At 32.3% G+C, this 22,904-nt stretch overlaps 1 protein-coding gene and 1 long non-coding RNA gene across 8 annotated transcripts in view; one reads left to right on the forward strand and one right to left on the reverse strand.

Annotated features, from left to right (window-relative positions):
- LOC127727865 (poly(rC)-binding protein 3-like) overlaps window positions 1-22,904 on the reverse strand; it is a 152,378-nt gene that overhangs the window by 98,715 nt on the left and 30,759 nt on the right. For all 6 annotated transcript variants that reach the window (XM_052234988.1, XM_052235000.1, XM_052234996.1 and 3 more), the window contains exon 2: window positions 5,818-5,861. The gene's annotated coding sequence lies outside the window, so the exon portion shown is untranslated. The remainder of the gene's footprint in view (window positions 1-5,817; window positions 5,862-22,904) is intronic.
- The window catches only part of LOC127727903 (uncharacterized), a 244,332-nt gene that overhangs the window by 23,948 nt on the left and 197,480 nt on the right, over window positions 1-22,904 (forward strand). The window lies entirely within an intron of this gene.

Below are 22,904 nucleotides of genomic sequence, written 5' to 3' on the forward strand. Positions count from 1 at the left end.
CAAAACTTAACCTTGTTCACTGATCCATGAAATGAGGTCGAGGTCAAGTGAAAACTGTGTGACGGGCATGAGGACCTTGCAAGGTACGCACATACCAAATATAGTTATCCTATTACTTATGCTAAGAGAGAATTTAACATTACAAAAAATCTTAACTTTTTTTTCAAGTAGTCACTGAACCATGAAAATGAGGTCAAGGACATTGGACATGTGACTGACGGAAACTTCGTAACATGAGGCATCCATATACAAAGTATGAAGCATCCAGATCTTCTACCTTCTAAAATATAAAGCTTTTAAGAAGTTAGCTAACGCCGCCGCCTGCTGCCACTGCCGGATCACTATCCCTATGTCGAGCTTTCTGCGACAAAAGTCGCAGGCTCGACAAAAATCAGTTATTCTGATTGTCCAAGAGGCATTTGGGCAAAGTTCAATAATAAGTGACCTTAAAATGACCAGTCCTGATAGAAAATGCATAAAATATTCAGTAATAAAATGCTTCGCTGGGGCGCAGCTTGATACGACCGCAGAGGTCGAACCCTGAACAGTTGGGGCAAGTATGGACACAACATTCAAGCTTGATACAGCTCTGAATTTGGATTGTTATTAAATATTTGACACAGCATAGGTTTCTGACACAGAAAGAATGTGGTCTAAGAACTTGAATTTTTTTAATTTACCTATTATGGTCCAATGTCCAAAATCAAAATACATGGTTAGATTTAGCATATCAAAGAACCCCATATATTCAATTTTTGTTAAAATCAAACAAAGATTAATTTTGGACCCCAACTTGGACAAACTTGAAAACTGGGTCCATAATCAAAAATCTAAACACATGTTTAGATTCAGCATATCAAAGAACCCCAAGAATTCAATTTTTGCTAAAATCAAACTAAGTTTAATTTTGGACCCTTTGGACCTTAATGTAGACCAATTTAAAAAACGGGACTTAAAAATCTAAATACACGGTTAGATTTGGAATATCAAAGAACCCCAATAATTCAATTTTTGATGAAATCAAACAAAGTTTAATTTTGGACCCTTTTGACCTCAATATGAACCAATTTGATAGCAGGGCCCACAAATAAAAAATCTAAATTCATGGTTAGATTCAGCATATCAAAGAACACCATATATTCAATTTTTGTTGAAATCAAAAAAAGTTTAATTTTGGACCCCAACTTGGACCAACTTGAAAACTGGGCCCATAATCAAAAATCTAAACACATGTTTAGATTCAGCATATCAAAGAACCCCAAGAATTCAATTTTTGTTAAAATCAAACTAAGTTTAATTTTGGACCCTTTTGACCTCAATGAAGACCAATTTAAAAAACGGGACCCAAATTAAAAATCTAAAAACACGGTTAGATTTGGCATATCAAAGAACCCCAATAATTCAATTTTCGATGAAATCAAACAAAGTTTAATTTTGGACCCTTTTGACCTCAATATGAACCAATTTGATAGCGGGGCCTACAAATAAAAAATCTAAATACATGGTTAGATTCAGCATATCAAAGAACCTCATATATTCAATTTTTGTTGAAATCAAACAAAGTTTAATGTTGGACCCCAATTTGGACCAACTTGAAAACTGGGCCCATAATCAAAAATCTAAATACATGTTTAGATTCAGCATATCAAAGAACCCCATATATTCAATTTTTGTTGAAATCAAACAAAGTTTAAATACTGGACCCTATCTTGGACCAACTTGAAAACTGGGCCCATAATCAAAAATCTAAACACATGTTTAGATTCAGCAAATCAAAGAACCCCAAGAATTCAATTTTTGTCAAAATCAAACTAAGTTTAATTTTGGACCCTTTGGACTTCAATGTAGACCAATTTAAAAAACAGGACCCAAAATTAAAAACCTAAATACACGGTTAGATTTGGAATATCAAAGAACCCCAATAATTCAATTTTAGATGAAATCAAACAAAGTTTAATTTTGGACCCTTTTGACCTCAATATGAACCAATTAGATAACGGGGTCCACAAATAAAAAATCTAAATACATGGTTAGATTCAGCATATCAAAGAACCCCATATATTCAATTTTTAATGAAATCAAACAAAGTTTAATTTTGGACCCCAATTTGGACCAACTTGAAAACTGGGCCAAAAATCAAAAATCTAAATACATGTTTAGATTCAGCATATCAAAGAACCTCATATATTCAATTTTTGCTAAAATCAAACAAAGTTTAATTTTGGACCCTTTGGACATTAATGTAGACCAATTTGAAAACTGGACCCAAAATTAAAAATCTAAATACACTGTTAGATTCGGCATAACAAATAAATAAATGTGATCAAAGATTTTACAAATCTAATGCGCCATACTGTGCAATTAAAGATTACTTCTTGAAATTTTTCAATATTTGAAATTTGAAAAAAAAATAATATTTGAAGAATAATTCTTTTTAATTTCTGAAATCTGAAATGAGAAAAAATTGGCCCCCCAGAATTTCTTTTTATCCCCCCCCCCTTTTTCCCCCAAAAAAATTCTTTCCCTCAAGATATGGTCATAATCTCAATTCAAATTTCCAATGGAGTTGGCAACCATAATTACCCATTTAAATTTACCATAGTGCTAACTTAATCTATTTTATAATAGAATTAATAAAAATATAGTGTCAAATCTTTCATATGGATTTTTTTGTAAAAAAAAAAGATGAAAACATTTGCAGATATTTTTACTGGTCTTCCTTTATAAATATGCATTTCTTTAAACATAATTTAAAAGCAGTGTAAGGGAAGTAACCAAAACGTTGTATTTGGATTACCTCCCTTACACTGTTTTAGATTATCTTTATTGTTCATTAACCATTACTTTATACATAATTTAAAAGCAGTGTAAGGGAGATAATTTCAATGATGTATTTAATTTATCTCCCTTACACTGCTTTAAATTATGTTTTGTACTAAAGTATTTGTCCATTAACCAGGACAACCTTGTTTTTCCCCCTTTTTTGCCCCTAATTCCTAAACAGTTTGAGCCATAACCCCCCAAAGCAAATCCTAACCATCCCTTTGTGGTATGGAAACTTGTAGTATAATTTCAGAGAGATCCATACACCGTTCCACAGTTATTGTCTGGAAACTAGAAAATGCTCATTTTTGGCCCCTTTTTGGCCCCTAATTCCTGAACTGTTGGTACCATAACCCCCAAAATCAATCCCAACCTTCCTTTTGTGGTATTTAACCTTATGGTCAAATTTCAAAAAGATCCATTCACTTAAACTAAAGTTAGAGTGCGAAAACCAATATGTATTCGGAAGACGACGACGACGACGACGCCGACGCCAACGTCATACCAATATACGGCCACAAAATTTTTTTGCGGTCGTATAAAAATAAAAGACCTTTTGAAACAAGAAAACATAACCTGTCCCAAGTCAGGAGTCATACAGTAATTCAGTGGTTGTCGTTTGTTGCTGTATATTGCATTTGTTTTTCATTTGTAATTTTTTATAAAAATCAAGCCGTTGATTTTCTGATTTGAATAATTCTACATTTTGTTATGTTAGGGCCTTTAATAGCTTGCTATGGGGTATAGGTTTTGCTCATTGTTGAAGGCCTTACAGCGATATATAGATACTAACATCTATGGAATTTGGTGAACAGTTGTCTCATTGGCAATCATACCACATCTCCTTACTATGTATAAAAATGTTTATACAAAAGTTTGTGTTGTGTATAATTCTGGCACAAAATCAGGAAACCATTCAAAATCAACTACTTGGATATATTTTTTACCAAATAAAATTGGTTTCATTAAAAAAAATTTCCTGTCGAGAAATCATCTACCAAATTCAGGATTGTACAGTCTGCGGTTTTATTCTCCAAAATTAAACCTTGCAGACAGGGGTGCAGAATATAGAGTATGATAAGCAAGAAATAAGGGAAAAATTCTGATTTCGTGAGGTTTGTTTACATTCCACCATGTTTGTTATTGAAATTGTAGAGGGCACTCTTATCATTTTGAAAACTAATAAATTACCTAATCCATATTAATATGCAATTTTTATTCAATATCAAATATAAACTGATAAATTACAAAATTAAATGCTTCACTACAAATTTCTCTTTTCTTTTCATTGCATTGCATAAAATAAACTGGAATCCGCTTGAATTTAATGGATCCAATAAAGTGTATAAGTCAGCTGGGAACCAGATTATGCATTATGATGTATATACCATACAAAACGTAATCGGTTATTCTTTCTGTTTTGGTGTTTCATACTGATGCTAGTGTTTTGTTTTAGCTTAAGATCCTTCAAACATTTATGTGATGGATATGTTAAACATTATTTTACATAAGGATGGAACTGTTTTACTTTCAAAGTCGTATTCTAGTGATATCTATTAAGTACGGATTTTCTGTACACTCTAACCGTATTTATTTTCTTGAACACGTGCTATTCAAACTTCCACTTAAAACAAACAGAAGTTTTATTTATTTTCTTGAACACGTGCTATTCAAACTTCCACTTAAAACAAACAGAAGTTTCTCAATTGTTTTTTTTTGTGATTTTGACTTATTTTAACACTCATGAAGTGTTCTAGGATCATTTACAAGCATTTTCAACTTCTATTTGGTGATAGAAAACAGGTTTTTCCATGAAAATACCACAAATGATCACAGATGATTTGAAATAAGTTTCATTAGACGTTTTTGAAACAGTTACAAAAAGTTTTTTTCACCAGAATTCTCGTGGCGAGAAGGGGGTGTGGACATTATGTACCAGTGCGAACTATACATACGTTAGGTTTGCACATATGTCAGTTTTTTCACAAGCACCCTCATTGTGAATAAAAAACTGTTAATGGCATTGATTGCACAATATTTTTTACTTGACAAAAATTCATAAAGGTTCATGATCTCTATACACTAAATCTGTTAGAGGCATGGCTTCCAAAACGATTATATATTCCGGACATTTATAAATTTATCGGACATTGTCCGACTGGGAAAAGCATGAAACGGACATCTACTTTCAGTTTTCAGGGTTTTCTTAAGAGACGGTCATTCTAACATAATTAAAAAAAAAAATGGAAGTTTTTGCGATCTTTTTGACCCGACCTTTTGCCTTAAACAGCCACACATTTCCGGTCATAAAAGTGACATGATGAATGAGTACTATCAAAACAAACCCTACTTTAATACCTTCTCAATTTAATCAAGTTTAATTAGTTGTCGGACAGCTGAAATTTACCTGTTCAGGCGACATGTAAACTATTTTGTACCGGACATTGATCGGTCTATTCAAAGTTATTTTCTTACATTTCAGCCGTTTGCATCTAATTATTAACCAGTGTACTATTTTGTATCTTAGTCTTCGAATCTGAGAGGGTGTTATTAAATCCATCATACTGAATGATCTTGCATTATGATATTTTAAATTGTAAATTGAAAGTAATTATCTATGACGTTATGTACATAACTACATTACAGTTATTAGAAAAACAATAGAATTAAAGCAAGATGTATTTTTTTATATTGTCTATGAAAAAGGTCTTAGGCTGAAAAGCTTTCAACGGTACCAATTTTTCTACACCAGATGAGAGTTTCAACAATAAATGTCTCTTCAGTTATGCTTGAGGCCAAAATATTTGAAAATCCAAAACTTATAAAAGATGGAGTTAATTAAGAAATTAAAAAAAAAAAGCCATCAAGGTATCAGAGCTTTGCATGAGGGAGATATAAAATTTGATCTTGGTCTGCACCAGAAGGCCCACTGAGCCATTTTGGCAATCCAAATTTGGCATTTCAATGTTAAGTATAATAATATATAATACTTACTTTAACTGGTACTAGATACTTTATACAACTCATTCTTCTTCTAACTGAAAATAGAAAAAAGTTATTGTCTTAAATCAGGGGTGTGGTACAAGTATTTCAATTTTTGCACCACTTTCTATTGTAAAAAATTAAATCCTGTCCTTTATATACAAATTACTGCTATGTTGCATTTAGCAGTGCAATATCGGGAGTAAAACAAAGGTTAATCCACAGAAAGGGAGATAAGACCTGATATATAACCTGAACTTAGGGGACAGATTATGCCTCTTTCTGCCCTGATATTATAATGTTCTTAACATGGCTTTGTATTGACATTCACTCCTTGGTCTTTCTAAATTCCCAAAATGAATGCTTGCCAGTCACTTTTTCTGCTTTTGCAATAAGCCAAATGGTGCCCAGAAATAATTTTACCCCATATATCCTAATATTGTGGTATAAATTTTAGTTTGATGTCTAGGGAGCTTGTATCCTATCAATAAGGGGGGCATCGGTGGCCGAGTGGTCTAAGTAGTTACTACTGTAATCACTAGCCAGTCAACACTGAGGTTGTGATTTCGAACCCCGCTCCTGCGGGTGCACTTGACTCCAATCTTAATTGACTAGGATTGTCAATTTTCCTATCGGTCGGTGGTTTTCTCCAGGCACTCCGGCTTCCTCCACCAATAAAAACTGGCCGCCACAAAATAGCCCAAAAGCGGTGCTTAAAAGTGGCGTTAAAAACACAAAAAATCAAAATCAAATCCTATCAATAAGATGTCTAGGGAGCTTGTATCCTATCAATAAGATGTCTAGAGAGCTTGTATCCTATCAATAAGATGTCTAGGGAGCTAGTATCCTATCAATAAGATGTCTAGGGAGCTCTATCCTATCAATAAGATTTCTAGGGAGCTTGTATCCTATCAATAAGATGTCTAGAGAGCTTGTATCCTATCAATAAGATGTCTAGGGAGCGTGTATCCTATCAATAAGATAACATGGGGATTTATTTTTAATTTTGAAATATCCCAATGAACATTGCAAAAACTTCAGGACTATTAGGTAGTGTAGAGTCCTCATTTCTTCTGACAGAACCTTTTTGAGAGTATTCTATAATTCATAACTCTGAGAAGCCATATTTGGGTTACACAGACCAACTTAACTGAATATGTATAAAGGACATGTTGGGTATACTTAAATGAGAAAGTAACCCACACTCATATAACCTAAAGAGAGGGCAACATATAGTCTTCAACAATAGACAGGTATCTGTACAATGTGTCAAGCTCCTAATTGTCTTACAGCTAATATGAAAGTTGTAGATAAATAAAACAGAAACTTATATCAAAGATCTGCCATCTATATGTACCGGTACATGAAATTTTACAAATAAAAAAAAAAAAACTCACACACACACACTCACACAAAAAACAATAATCTTAGATATGACATAAAACAATCACTGACAAGGTGAAACCTAGTTCAATAAATTGATCAGAATTTGTTCACCAATCACAAATCAAAATTACAAAATCCTACTGGCATGGATTAGATATTAAATTCTCGATTCTTATCTTATCTTTTATTCCATCCATTATTAAATACCAATATGTTCTTGGGCCACTTTAATTTCCAATATATGATTGAACACACATGAATCAACTGATACAAGCTTAACTTTAAGATACATAACTCGGAGCTTTCTGTAATTTATCACGAAGATCAACCCATCATCTATAAATCCATCAAATAATCAAAACAACTCGCCTTATTTAGTCGAGGCTATCAAATCCTACAAAATGAATACATCCCCACTGCTAATATCTAACACAGATGATTTATTCTCATAATCTCTAAGCTGATCTATATAATTCCGATCATAGCCTCTTGTTGACAACCTATTTCTCTCTGATTTAATAATTTTGTCCATAGGAGAAGATTTTAAGACTGCCTTGGGATATTAAATAACCATATTTTGGTTGTTAATTCTGATGAATATTGACTGGTACTTCACACATGTAGTTATTATGACGGATGTCAAATTGATAAAAAGTTACAGGTCCTAAATTACCACTGAGGCTAAGCAAAGGTCTGGCATTTGATTTCATTTTTACAATAAGGCCCTGATCTTGTATCTGCATGCACATTTTTTTTGTATTCTCTGTTGGATCTTTAATTTCACAGCTATTTTATGTCTGTTTTAAGAATATTAATAAGTTTATGGCCTTTCAACAATGGTTTGGTTGAAGGAGGAAGTTTTTTTTTACTTTTTCAAAACTTATGAAATTCAATGTTTCCACAGAAATAGCAGTGTTTTAGCAGCAAATAATCATAGGAAGCTATGGAAATTTTCACCTATAATAATTTCCTTTTGGAAATTTCTTGTATTTAGTAAGAGTGATGTAAAACATGAGTTTTTCAATAGATATCTAATTAGTATCCTTTACATCTTTAAGTAGTTTTGGAAGGGCTAAACTTACATAATGTTATTGTTAAAAGCTAAGTTTTTTTACTCTGTAAAACAATATCTTGAGATTTTCACATATCTCCTTCATTGGAAACAGAAAAACTCAATTTTACTCCCTTTTAGTAACTTTTTTGATTGTCGATACACTTTTTTTTTGTGAAAAAAGGGGTGGGTCGGGGTTGAACAATAATATTTATAAGGCATTTTATGACCCATCTTAAGGGACTCCACCCTCCCTCTTCTGTTTGTTATACAAATCTGTAGTAATTAAAGGCCTTACATTGTAATGTTTTATGAAGTAGATGGTTGGAAGGGCCCTTTTACAGCACATCCATATTCAAGCCCCACAAGTGTCAATGAAAATTAAAGCACTTAAGGTGGTACCTAACACTACAGGGAGATAACTCTGTAAAAATCAGCTAAACATTTTAATTACGTTGTATTGTTAAGGAAATATTAAGCTTCTCAATGATCAAAATTAGTGTTTGTCAAACTGCTATATAACCAGTGAAATTTTTCTGATAAAGTGGTTGGTTCAAATTCTTTGAAATTTTTATATTTTTGTCAAAGGGTCAAAGTAAACATTTTGTCAAATTTTTAGGAAAATTAAACGAGCCAAATTAGTATTAGTCAAGGTGTTGGGTACCACCTTAATAAATATTGTGTGTATGAATATAAAAATAAGAAGATGTGATATGATTGCCAATGAGACAACTCTCCAGAGACCAAATGACATGCAAGTTCTTTTTTGGATTAAACTTCATTAGAAAAGCTCAAACCCTAAAATTTGAAAATTAGTTTAATACCTAAACACTTCAAAAATTGTTTTACTAATTTTACCTATTAAATAATTACATTATTCAATTCATAGTTGAAAGTACACAGAAATAAAAAAAAAATCTAGAATTTGTTGTGCCAATTTAATTAACAGATTTAGATTACAAATTTCCATTGCATAGGTTTTCATTCATAAGGTCCATCAACAATTCTTCAAGAAAACTTAAATGTGCCTGTAACTTTCTATCATTGGGAAGCAAGGATTACTTTACAAACCAAATAAATCAAACTCTTCATTTTTAACTGAGTTGATATTTTATATCTTAAAGGCAAGGAGAGAAGTATTCACAGATTTTATACAATTAAATCAATTTGACATTCAACAGATCAAATACTTTAAAAAAAGTCAATAATCTTTCACATTTTGATTTAAATAAATCCCAATCCATACCTGATGACACATTCCTATCAACAGTATTATAGATTTTTGGGACCAAGATTTTCATAGCGGGTATTTTCATATCTTATTACGATGATTTTATCAGCTTTGGTTTTATTAAAATCTTTAACAGAACGGACTCTTTGACGATTCTCCTATTGATTTGCAGGTAACATCTTGTGTTGACTAACACTATACATCCTTGAATATTGTTCTTTAACACAGAAGAATCGATACGATAATGTTTTAAGTACAGCCATACAACCACGTAATGAAGCTAGGAATTCTAGCTTGTCACTTTTGCCTCGTAACAAATGAATCAGGTCTTGGGATGCCAGTTGATAAATAACTATGGTAAAAAGGCACTTTCAATCAAACATTCCTGATAATGGTCTATCTACCAAACTGACAGCAATCGACAATTTAATATGTAGAGATCTATTTGTTAGAAATCTCCTTACAAGAGTTGCACAATAGTTCAATTGGGCAAACATTAATATAAAGATATTCATAGCTCACTTTGTATCATCTATAAATATGGCTCAAATTATCACAAAATAAAATAGATGAAGTGTCTGGACGACAAGAATGTCCCTTCTTAAAACTATGCTAAAAATGTTGGCAACAAAGAACCAAATGAAATGTTGTAAAAACCAACATTGTATTTTAGAATTGAAATATCTTTAAATATTGCATTAAATCTCATAGTTAGTTAAGCTTGAAGCTCAGCTGAGTTACCTAAATGTTAATGAATATGCTATATATTAGCATAGGTCTATGAGAAATGGAAAAATAACCAGTCACTTCAGCATGAAATGAATGACACGTTGATAAGTCTTGCTAACAACATTGAACTATGTGTACCCTTCGTTGCCACATGATAAATTCCACCATACCCAGATTGCAGAGGGATAAACTAACAAGATGAACGAAAAAGCATTTAGATTTTACATTATTTACAATACAGGGACAAGTGTTCATATCTATAAATGTGATTCTATCATCTCTATCATTTCTCAATCAATGTAGCAAATCATTCAAGTCCACCGTAAATGGATTCCTCTCTTTTAGCTAGTCACTTGTCTGATATGCTCCGTTCCGCAGAATTTTAATCGAAACCATCACTAATGCTGCTTTTAATCAAGTGTTCTGATCTTGGTCTAGCTACAACTCCCTGACAGTGATCGACAAGTCAATACTGAAACAATCTATTTGTCACGATCTCCCATCAGGAATTACACAATAGGCCAAGATGACATGAGGTAGATCGTCATTTAAAGGAAAGAAATATGCATTTTATCAATAAGTTCCGTCAATGGAAAGATCTGAACCTGCCAAACTTACATATGAAGTGATCTTACAGCATTTGATTTTTAAGGCAGGCGGGATAAATTGAAGCTAATGTACAACTAATGCTAATGTACTTAATGTAACACTTTTTTCAGGGAATTCTTAAATAATCAGAATTACAAAATGTAAAGATATACCGGCTTAGAGTACCAAAATTGTAATGTGAAGATACCATGATGAGCAACTTTTTTTACCTGACTTATTGCCATAAATTAATTTTTCCAGTGAGAGTCAAAATCATAAATGTTTGGGGTAAATGACACTACAAATTTAGACTACTTGAACATAAATTAACCACCAAAAGTTTCAAATCATAAAAATATTCCTGTATAAATTGTTAATAGACTTATATCCTTAATCACATTATCAAACATGAAAATTGTATTATTTCATATAGAGTGACCTGATTTTTTTCGTTTTGGCTCTTTTTCTTTTTACTTTTATAACATTTGTATTTCCTCTTTTCAAATAATAGATGTATTATTTCAGTATTTCATTGATCTAGTAGGTAACATCTGAGCAAATCTTAATCATTTGAGTGTTTGTTTGCAATTCAATATTGACTGGGTTCCTGTTCAAATATAGTTTTACTGTTTACTGATAATTATCCTGTAGACTCAATTTTAGAAAAGTCAATTCAATAAAAGTTGCTTCAATTAAGCAATTCCTATTCCTTGCCATTCAATACTGCAATTACAAGCAAACTAAGCCTGCTTTATTGGAAATTTAAGTTCCGGTATTTTAGGATGATGTAAAACCGTATTTGGTGTTTTTAGACTTTAAATAGCGATCAAGTTGTAAATAAATTCCTCATTTCCTGTTTTTGTGCAGAAACATCTTTTTACAGATTAAGTCTAGAAAGCTAAAGCATTTGTTCATAATGAATGTTTTTCATCGAACACAAACATAACAAAGTAATTGATAATTATTCAACATGGAAGTTGAACTATCTCTATATCCTTTAAAGCAGAAAACTGAAACCAACAAAGACCTAAGCCATCAACAATAGTTCCTTAAAATGATAAAAAAAACACTGAGAAATGAAACAAAAACAATCACTGCAATGGCTCCTGACTAAAATCTTCCAAAGGCAAATTGAGGGAATGGGGGAGGGCATCAACTTTTTACAAGTCCCACTTTTAGCTAACGTTGCCATGCCAGATACATATGTAAGCTGTTGAATTTCATAATTTTTCAGTATAGCTTATGACACAATCTTTATTTTCCCCTTAAACCCATGAAATCAACATGAAAGGTAAAAAACACAATACTTTCTATTGGTTGATTGACTGGTTTTAGCACTCTTAGCTATATTATTGTGGCCAGATTTTATATGTGGAAGAAGCAAGAGCCTGGAGAGCCAGTGACCTTCTGCAGGAAAACTTGCAATCCCAGTCAATTTAGATCAGAGTAGTATCCACCTGTCACACGCAGAGTACTACCTCCTAACTTCAGTGTAAACAAGAAAATGATGAACTACTTATATATATATATATAATTAGACCACTAGGTAACCAAGGCCCCCATTTCTGTTGGATATCATGTTCTATTGGTGTTGTTTTCTTAAGATTCTGAGGAGCTTTAGATAATATCAATGATAATCCTATCCCATCATGCAATAGCCTTATTTTTCTTAAGGCAAACTCCAAAAAACAATGATACACATATCAGGATATCAAATAATCAAAAATGAAGTACATTTCTTTTTTTAAATATTTTGTTCCGTTGTGTTTTGTTGAGTAGCATCAGAGTAGATGAAGATAAATGAAAGTGTAAAGACACAAGATAAAAAAAAATCCTGTATTCATAATCTATCATCTCTGTTATGAGAGAGACAAAACAATTGGAAGTTATAGAACTTTAAAATTCTATTTGAATCCAAGACTGAACATTCATATTTTTCAGGCACCTTAACTGTATTGATTTTACAAAAACAGTTTTTTGTATTTTATATAATGGAAAACAATCACTAACATTTTTGTCTTAAATGTATCTTTGTCAAGGTCTGTCAGTTTACTAGACAAAGACTTGTAATAAAGATAGGACTAAAATGGATGAATATAGTTTTTACAGTTCAATGATAACAACTTTGATCTTTGTTTCAAATAAAATATAAAAACTAAAACTAACATTTGAGATTGATTTCTAAGAATAATTAAAATAAAGGTATAAAATAAATTGCTTCAGAATGAAGATGAATTGTGATACAACTTTGTGGTGAATAACACCACGTGATATTAGATTTGTCATTGTAAATGTTTTTAAGTCCAATTGGCTATTATAACCATAGTAACAAACATTTACAAAGTCACAGTGTCTTAATTTTCAATTAATTAAAAAGAGACAGCAGCTCTCTATCTTTTTAAACTTTTCACAAGCAAATTCAAAACGAATGACTAAAATCAGAAGTTTAAATCTACATAAAAAAGTTATTTACTTTTCAACTTAAAAAAATTTAGAATATTTTTGATAAATGTGTATAACAGATGAGTTACTATCATTGACACAGGAACACAACAAAAAAATCTACCCAATTGCAGTTTCAACAGACCCTTATGTTTTATTTCTAGTATTGATTGTCATGTCAGTTGTCAGGCGGGATCATCAGACACATTTGATTATCCATATAACCTAAGGATGATTGTGGCAAAGTTTGGTTCCAGGAATTGGCCAAGTACCTTCAGAGGAAATTATTTTTGTACATGGGGCCACCACACTTAAAAATATTTTGGTTTGCCTAAACCCTATTCAAAGGTAGACAGTGGGCTGAGGTAGGCAGGTATTTTTTTTCAGCAAAGAGAAATTGATGTGTCAGATGTTTTTTTTAATCTTCATGACTATCTGATTAAAAGAAAACTTCCTCACATCAGGACAATAAAAGATTTTGAATAGGCAGCTATTTTCTGGGTAGGTAGGGTTAGGGCAAACAAACATATTCTTTTTTATGGCCTGGTAACAGACATGCATGCCATATGATGAGAATAGCTAACAATAACTCTTTAAGTGAACTAAAAATATCTACATGCTTGAGGTCAGTGGTTCCCTCCAGGCACTCAAGCTTCCTCCACAAATAAAAACTGAGTGGTGATAGTGGTGTAAAACACCAACAATCAATCACTCTACATGCTTCGTTGTTCTTTGGCCTTTTGTAAGCAGTTGTCTCATTGGCAATCAAACAACATACTCTAACATGTTTACATTATATACTCCAATGATAGATGAAATGTCCCCCACCCCACTTACAAAATAGACCCTTTAAAATTGTAGATCCCAGCAAAAGTTCTGGAGCCAACTGATTTTGAATCAAGATGGAAAATGACCCCTTTTATTTGTTGATTTGTTTTGAGAGCTGTTTTCTCTATCTTACATGGATCTACATGCAGTTGTCAGGGTTTTTTTTCCAATACTGTCTTCCACTTTTTACACCACAGCAGTTCAAGTGAGTTGTCAATCCTTTTCTTTTACCAATGACGAGATATACATCAATAGGTGTCTCCCAATTGCATAATTTAAGACATAACCAAATTAAATAATCATTAAATTCAATTACCACAGAATTAAATTGAAGAATGACATTTATTTTTAACTTAATATGATTTTGATGACAGATATCGATCAATCTTGATATATCATCATTCAAAAACTTCCTATAAGAATTGTCTGGTTGCTGAAATTAGTTTTCTAAAGGCTAAATTAGTTCTTTAACAAATTGAGAAATGACATTTTATTTTTTTTAGGTCAGAAATATCAACCACTGATTATAACTTTCCATATTCCTATAATTTTTGGAACATGAGGAAACAAGCTGAGTGTTCATTCAGAATTTGGGATCAATGAATAAGAAAGGATACAGAGTATAAACATCCTTTGTGGTGTTGTACACTCGTTCCCACACTTGTCAAATGCAGAAAACTGGACTTTCAAATCTTAGTTGCTGCATCTTTAGAAGAGATGCAGTATCTAGCAGATAAGGGCATACACTGTTGCTCAGAGTTGAGAAGAGTCTGGTAAGGGTGACATGTCTTCCCACAGGCTAAGAGCTATCTCTGTCATTAGCACTTAAAAAAAAGGACTCAAGCGCATCTGACTCGAATAAAAAGCATTGTAACCTCATATGTCATTGACATTACCATTAGATCATCCACAATATGCATATCATAATTATATTTGCCATTGGATGTTAAGCAGCCATCAATCAATCATAAAAAGTTTAAACCTGCTGCTAAATATTTACACATTTGTCCTGAAACCTCTGACATCATTGGTTGTTTGTGTTATATATATCTTGTTTTTTTGGAATTTTGGGGAACATGGTGATGATGGCAGGTCTTTGATTATTATGTGAAGTAGACCCCTGTCTGTTGTTATATTCCATATTCTACATTTAGATGTCGTTTGGTTTTTGTGATGTTGGGTTGCTGTCATTTTGAAGTATACCCCATACCTCTGTTAATTCATCTTTAAGAGGGTCATGAATAAATAAGCAAAGATAAATCCATCTTTTAAATCTAATTTGTTCACCATACTACATTCAAAAAGAATGTAATAAAATGTTGTGTTCAACAATTTCTATAAAAAGTTTTTGATCTCGCTCTAAAAAATATTCCTTTTTAAAACATAAACATATAACCATTTCAATGTGCAGTCCAGTCTCAAAATCTTATAACCTGTAATTTTATTTACACCAAGATGTTGTTAAATGAAATTGGATATCCTGCATTTATCATGTTTTTCAATAACATATATGGTCAAATCGCTGAAAGACCCCCTCCTAAATTATTAAAAACTTATAATCATTCTGCATTGACAATAATATCTTGGTGTAAAAAAGATACACCCATTCGGGCTAATGCCGTGTATTTATTACTAAAACTATTTCAACATGTGTGATCAATATACAGTAGATTTCTTTTGGTTTTCTGTGTTGTTAGGTTGCCATCTCATTTGTATACCCCATATTTCCTTTGATTCGAGCACAATTCAGTCTAAATCAATACATCTATGAAACAAATAGTAACCTCCATTTTCTATCCGACAGTCATCACTTAATCACACTTAAGTATGATATCTTCATGTCTAATCACACTTTATAACTCAATCACATCATCTAACATTTTGTTATAATATAACAATTGATTTTCATCCTATCAATACATATAAATTAAAAGTTATTATAGTTTTTGTAATGTTTTTATACCAAGTCAAACAGTGTTAAAAGATATGAAACCTTAAAATTCTTTCATTACCTTATTTATAGAGGAAATCTAGTGGAAATTTAACTGCATTCCCATGATTCAATTTCTTATTTTTTTAGTAAAATATGGCATGTATGGGAAACTGACACACATCAATTAAATGTTTAAATTCGTTTTTAAGCAATGTTAATAAGCACAAAAGTTCCCATCTCTTAATTCTAATCTGATTCAAAGAATTAACTCCATTCCTGTCAAAACTTCCTTTCCATCTCTCTGACTTGGCTTTAATGCCTCATAAGAGAAATGGCATCAACTGTTCACAGAGAATGTAAAGAGGGGGTGTAGTTTTGAACCCCTAAAACAATACCAAATACTTTACTGGTACTTCTTGCTTTTCGATTGGCTTTGACATAAAAAGGAATGAGACCATCAGAGCATACTATAATTTCGAAGAGTGGGGTGGACGGGGGGGTCCCTGATTCCCACTAATCCTGCCTCTAATTCTTATGACCCTCCCTCCTTACTCCCAGATGAAAATCGGTCAAAGAAACTTACCAGCATATCCCTTTTTTTTGGCCCCCTACCCTACTGATTTCCACCTCCTGCTCCCTCATTCCCTGGCTCCCTTATTCCTGATCAATCCTTAATTTAAGAAGTAGATATTGCTTTTTATGAAATGAAATATAAACTTCTTCAATGTACATTGAAACTATAACTCCTTCAGACTAAATTTTTTTTTTGTATTAACTGACAAATGTTTGTTTCTATTTTTTTTACTGTTATATTTCAATGAATATTCTAAAAAAAAACAGTATATTTTGGTTTACTACACTAGAATCCATTATTTTTAAATGACCACAACTTTAGATGTATATACTGGCTACAAAATATCATATCAGTTTTTATATAGCGGCAGAACCATAGCTTTTACAGTCTTTATGATATTTTTTGACAATTTGTGGCCCATAGTTCCAATGTTTCATAGTTAGTTTTTATAAAGATACTTTTTTAACATAACACTGTAACACCTGTGTAATTTTTTTTTTTTAAAGATGTGTGTAGTGTATAAAGATAGGTAGCATATCCCAGGCCTTCAGATACAGTATCCAGTACTTTTACCATTCTATTAAGCTACTGATTAGTAACTACAGTGGAATTAAGAATTTCATACAAGCTATAATAATATTATATATAAAGCTGCCAAAAATGCTTACACCTCAGAATATATCCTGATTCAGCACAAAGGAAGCTGACCATTCATAATACTATCTGAATTTTAAAAACAACACTTGCGTCATGTTGTTAGACCATTATGCAAGACCATTAAAAATCAGGTTTGAATCTAATCTCTCAATAATGACCATCTTGGGTGTCGCTGCTTCCACCAATTTCCTTTTTTATGACCAATACGAACTTGACAGCCACACAAGGATATTAAAACTAGTAACCATTAATTGATTTTTAGCACCAGTCCATATATAAATGATAAGAAGCCATAAATCTTTATGGTTTGCTAACCAAGGAATGGGTGTTAAAATCATAATGTCCATTGATTGTTTTATAGCAGATCTGTTTCTACAGATCACTATCCTATAATTAAACTCTATGGTTTATTCAGTCTTAGGGATTATATCGGAAGAAATATCAGATTTTGTTCCTGTTTGGAACACAGATTTAACAGATATATGGTGCTTGTGTTTCTTATCATTTTGATCAAAGTAGAAGAAAAACATGACCAGAAACTGGCGGTAGTGTGAGACCAAATCATCAGAGACAAACTGGACTGTTAAGTCTACTGACTGCAATAGATTATGAAATCTGTAGTTACTTCTCTGTTTTTGTAATACAGATGACATAAACATTTAAATGTTCTCCATGAAAATTCACTGTAGAAATAGGATGTAAATAATTTTTCTAACTGTTATTGAGCTCCCTTAAGCAGCCAATTATTTGTCTTGCTTTCAATACCTATTTTTCAAACACCTACAGCAGTATGGTTTTTTCTCACGTTCCTATTAGTTACTCGGTCTGGCTTTCCTGCTTTTGTATTAATTACACAGTATTTAGCACTGAAATATGCCATCATTATCAGCCATAGATGCCAAACTCCTGGATTTTTCATTAAGCAAACTAATTCACTTTATGTTTAACAAGTATAAGAGTTACACCATTATGGAAAATCCACAATGCTGAAACTTAATTATGAAAGGAGTAAATATAAACTTCATTTTCTGTTTGACTTGTTCAGTTATAGAGCTGACACATATGCTTAATTAAATCTATTTAATCATGGACATATTGGAGAAAATAAAGTTACTGAAAATTGGTTTGCAAATTTGAGGTCATTTAAGGCAAAACAATCAGCTACATTTTAAACTATCGCTATGACAGGCCTTTTTTAATCTTATCTGTTGATACTGCATATACACCAAAGGTTAATATGCCCTCTAATATATTCCAGCTTATTTGATATAAATCATACACAATTCTAACTGTACCATCCACTCCTGACGTCAAACATTTTCTTAATTTCTACCGGATTTTACTTTTTATACATCCCAAGGGAAGCAACCCAGACAGAAGATAGACAACTCCTTGATACTGACAAGCAGAATATCTACATTAAAATACCACAAACAGATAGCTAATACAATGTACCAGAAAAGATGGTGAATACTGTGATGTAATCAGAAGATGTCATTTTAAGCAAAGGTCAGACTTTTGCAGATTTCAAGAATAATATAAACCATACAGTACTATTACACGTATGTTGACCTTGATATTTGATAAATCAAGTGATCTGATAACCTTGGAAACAGTAGGGTAAAAAAGTGTGTTACTCAGGGCTATTATTTTTCTCGCTCTGCTATATAAAAAAATAGAACGATAAGATATTCTCATTACAAACCATCTACACAAATCAATTAGACAACTAACTTATGTGCCTAGAAGAATCTTCTATCATTGCCCTACCATGGCAGATACTGAATTTAAGCTGGAAATTTAATGGATAAATATCATGGATGTGTTTCAGTAAAATTAAATGGCTTGAAATGATAAGTTATGATGCTATATTTGGGATTCAAGGGAATAGACTAAAATGTATGTCAAATAGACCCAAATTTTCTTGAAATAACTTAGACTTAAGCTGCATTTAACTTCTATAAAAAAGCCATTACAAATGAATATACTAATATAGGTTACAGCTTCAACCCTCTATTGGAAGAATTATTTAGTGGCTAATACATTACAGCTTCAATCCTCTATTAGGGAGAATTATTTAGTGGCTCGTTACAGCTTCAACCCTCTATTAGGGAGGATTATTTAGTGGCTAATTTATGACTATTCTACTATGTATTTTTCATGCAATTATAAATATATATCCATTCCCCTTCTTACAAATGTTCCACATTCTAGTGTCATAAAGTAGAGCTGAAATATGTGAACAAGTGACAGTAATTTGTATCAAAATGATTGTTTTTACGCAGAAAATGGTATCCCTTCAAATCAAAGGAAAGCCATGCACTCATATCTTGTAAACATCAACAGTCTGAATCTGATATCAGAAGTACATCTTAACAAGCAATACGAGTGCTATCCACTGATATTCTTCAGTACATCTATTTCTTATAATCTGATACCATTTTCTCTTCAATGATGTGCAAACATTAAATATTTTAAGAGTGGATTATGAGCGTGGGCAACATACATGGGCAACATACATACGAATGAGACTGTTTATACATAGCCCGATTTATTGGCATAGATAAGTATTGATCTAGATTTTTGTTTAGTAATTAATAACTTGTTAATTACACCTGCTATTTACTCTACAAGCATGTCAACAATCTCTCTAGACATTAAACATATAGGTGATATTTCAGTGGCGACTCATCCATGAGCATCTCTATACAGACATTTCACTTTACTTTCCCAGTGATGTTTCTGTGTCCTTGGAAAACAAAACATAATATAAATCATCTCAATCAATTCAAAAAGGCAACAGTTAAACAGTGTTCTCCCCACAAAAATATATGATGACTGATATGACTGGATCAACTGTTTAGTTTATTGGTCAAGACACAAACAACCATATATGAGAAGACAAAATGGCTTTGGCTAGTCTGCTTGCTGTAGACAGTATCAAAACAAATGTGAATTAATAACACTATATAGTTCAAAGATACAAACTATGGTTTTCAACAGAACAGACAGATCAACATCATGTTATTGTAACACATGTGAAATAAAATAAAATATACTACAAGAAAACCTGCCAAAAGTGCAGCAGACATATTGCAGAATTATAAACAGAACAGCCATGTGCTTATTCAAATCTTATACAATCGTAACATTTCATTATTGCCTTAAACTAATCGTCCTCAAGTGTCTCCCTTGAAAATATGTACTTGATAGGATCCACAATGGTATGTTCATGGCACCATATTACCAGCTAGGCCACCCTCAAGAAATCCTTTGTTTGATGTTGCCTGTACTCAAGCCTTGTAGGCTTGGGTATGTAGGTAGGGATTTTTATTTTTTTTTGGCCAACAACATAATTTACATGTTTTAGACAAGAAAACGACATTAGAGCAGGAAAATCTCTAAATAAATGGGGAATGTGTCCATGGGACACCGATGATGCCCCCCTTGCATATTACGTTATAAAGAGACATAACTTAAGAAATGTAAAAGTGACGCTACCCAAATTTGTACTTGCTCTGTGTTTTGTGGTAATAAGCATTGTGTATAAGTTTCATAACATTTAGTTGAGGCAAACTCAAGTTAGAAAACGGAAACGAATATTTTAGCAATTTTTCCATTTGAAAAGGGGCATAACTCTAGAACGGTATAAGTGACGCCACCAATATTCATACTTGATCTGTGTTCAGTGGTAATAAGCATTGTGTATAAGTTTCATAACATTTGGTTGAGGCAAACTTAAGTTAGAGAATGGAAACCAATTTTGGGAAGTAGGTACATACGTACGTACAGTCAGACAAGTTAAACCTTAATACCCCCTCCTCGATGGCAGGGGCATAAACAAACTTTGAAACGATTTGTGTCATAAAATTTTTCGGGTAGGCTGCTTTTTAGATGGGAAGGTAGGCAACATCAAACAATCTAAATGTTATTTTTGGCCCTTAATTGGTACTACAGACACAATAGGTAACAAGATTGTACAATCCCTTGTATTACAAAAATCTGTTGTACAAGATAGCAAAAAAAATTGGTTTCAATAGCCATCAGAAACACAGATCCTTTTATTTCTGTCCTAATGATAGCGTATGGTTCATTGGTGGTTACGTCCATTGATGTCTGCTCTTTGGTCGGGTTGTTGTGTCTTTGACATATTCCCCATTTCCATGCTCAATTTTATATAGATAAATGGAGACTTGTGGTATAGATCAATGAGACAGCAACCTAGTGACACAAAAGACATCTAATGTCAACATATGATTTCATGGTTTTGTCAAAGTCTGCATACAATTTTATAGAAAATTTTAACTTCGTTGAACATATAAATTCGTTGTTCACCTGAACTCATGAAAGCCACGAAAATTCTTATCTCACGAATAATGAATCCACAGTAACAAAAAAAATTTTGTCAAGCATAAATCTCATTTTGATGGTCAGACATGTGTATTAATGATTTTGACTGTCAGACATGTGTATTAATGATTTTGACTGTCAGACCTGTATCCCTAGCCATTTCTGTCATACAAATTCCTACAAAATTCAAACTCTCAACCTCATAAGTGGTAGTTACAGCAGATTACTTTAACCTAAGACCATCAGGCAAGACAATCACGCAAATTGAAATATATTACTGGAAATAGGGTAACTTTTTTGGTCAGAGGGAGATTTTGCACTGCAGGTGATAAGTCCAAAGGGAAGATTTCAATTTTTTAAAGAAAAAACAGGTATGCCCTATTTTACATTTGTCTTAAATTTTTCAGGTTCCGAGATTTATTGATAACATTTCTATGTTAAACAGAACAAACATTTCACAAGGACAAAGACTCATGCCAATTTAACAGCATTAATTAGAGTCAACATGAATGAACTGGAAGACAAACTCCCACTCCTACATAACCCAAGAATGATGATATTATTATCCTTAATGGCACCTTAAACATCAAAATTTATCATGTTGTTTTTTTATACTATACCTAATTCTTATGTGACAGCAAAGCATTACAGTGGGATACTTTAATTGCCTACTAAAAGTGTGCTTTGATAAGTACAGATAGGTCATCACATAAAACAATAATGGCACTGAATCAAAATGGCATCAGTTTGGTACATATCATATCCACTTTTACAGTTTTGTACAGATTATATCCACTTTTACAGTTTTGTACAGATTATATCCACTTTTACAGTTTTGTACAGATTATATCCACTTTTACAGTTTTGTACAGATTATATCCACTTTTTTTTACTGAAATTTGCATGCTTTGAATATGTAACAAATAAACATAAAAAAGCTTCAATTTCAAAAACCAATAGATAGAATTCATCAGTGGACAGAGGAAGATAATTTGAGGGGTTTGGGAAAATTGCTCTGCAAATAAACCGTTTGTAGACTTAAGCTTCCCACAATTTCCCCAATACACATTCAATACAAAACCTGGTGATTGAAGTACCACAGGAGAACACATACAGATAATAAATAAAAATTTCTATTGCACATTTGAGTAATCAAATGAAAGGGAATTTATTTGGTTTTTCATTCTCATTTGACACACAATATTATATGAAATGTATTTTTTTCTGCAAGAGTGATTTGAATTAAACCTAAAATCAATATAAGCAGTTGACAATGAGGACATGAATACAGAGTAGAAATAACACCACAGGCTATGAAAAATGTAATCAG

Source organism: Mytilus californianus, unplaced genomic scaffold (genome assembly GCF_021869535.1).
Source record: "Mytilus californianus isolate M0D057914Y unplaced genomic scaffold, xbMytCali1.0.p SCAF_2, whole genome shotgun sequence".
Taxonomy (NCBI): domain Eukaryota; kingdom Metazoa; phylum Mollusca; class Bivalvia; order Mytilida; family Mytilidae; genus Mytilus; species Mytilus californianus.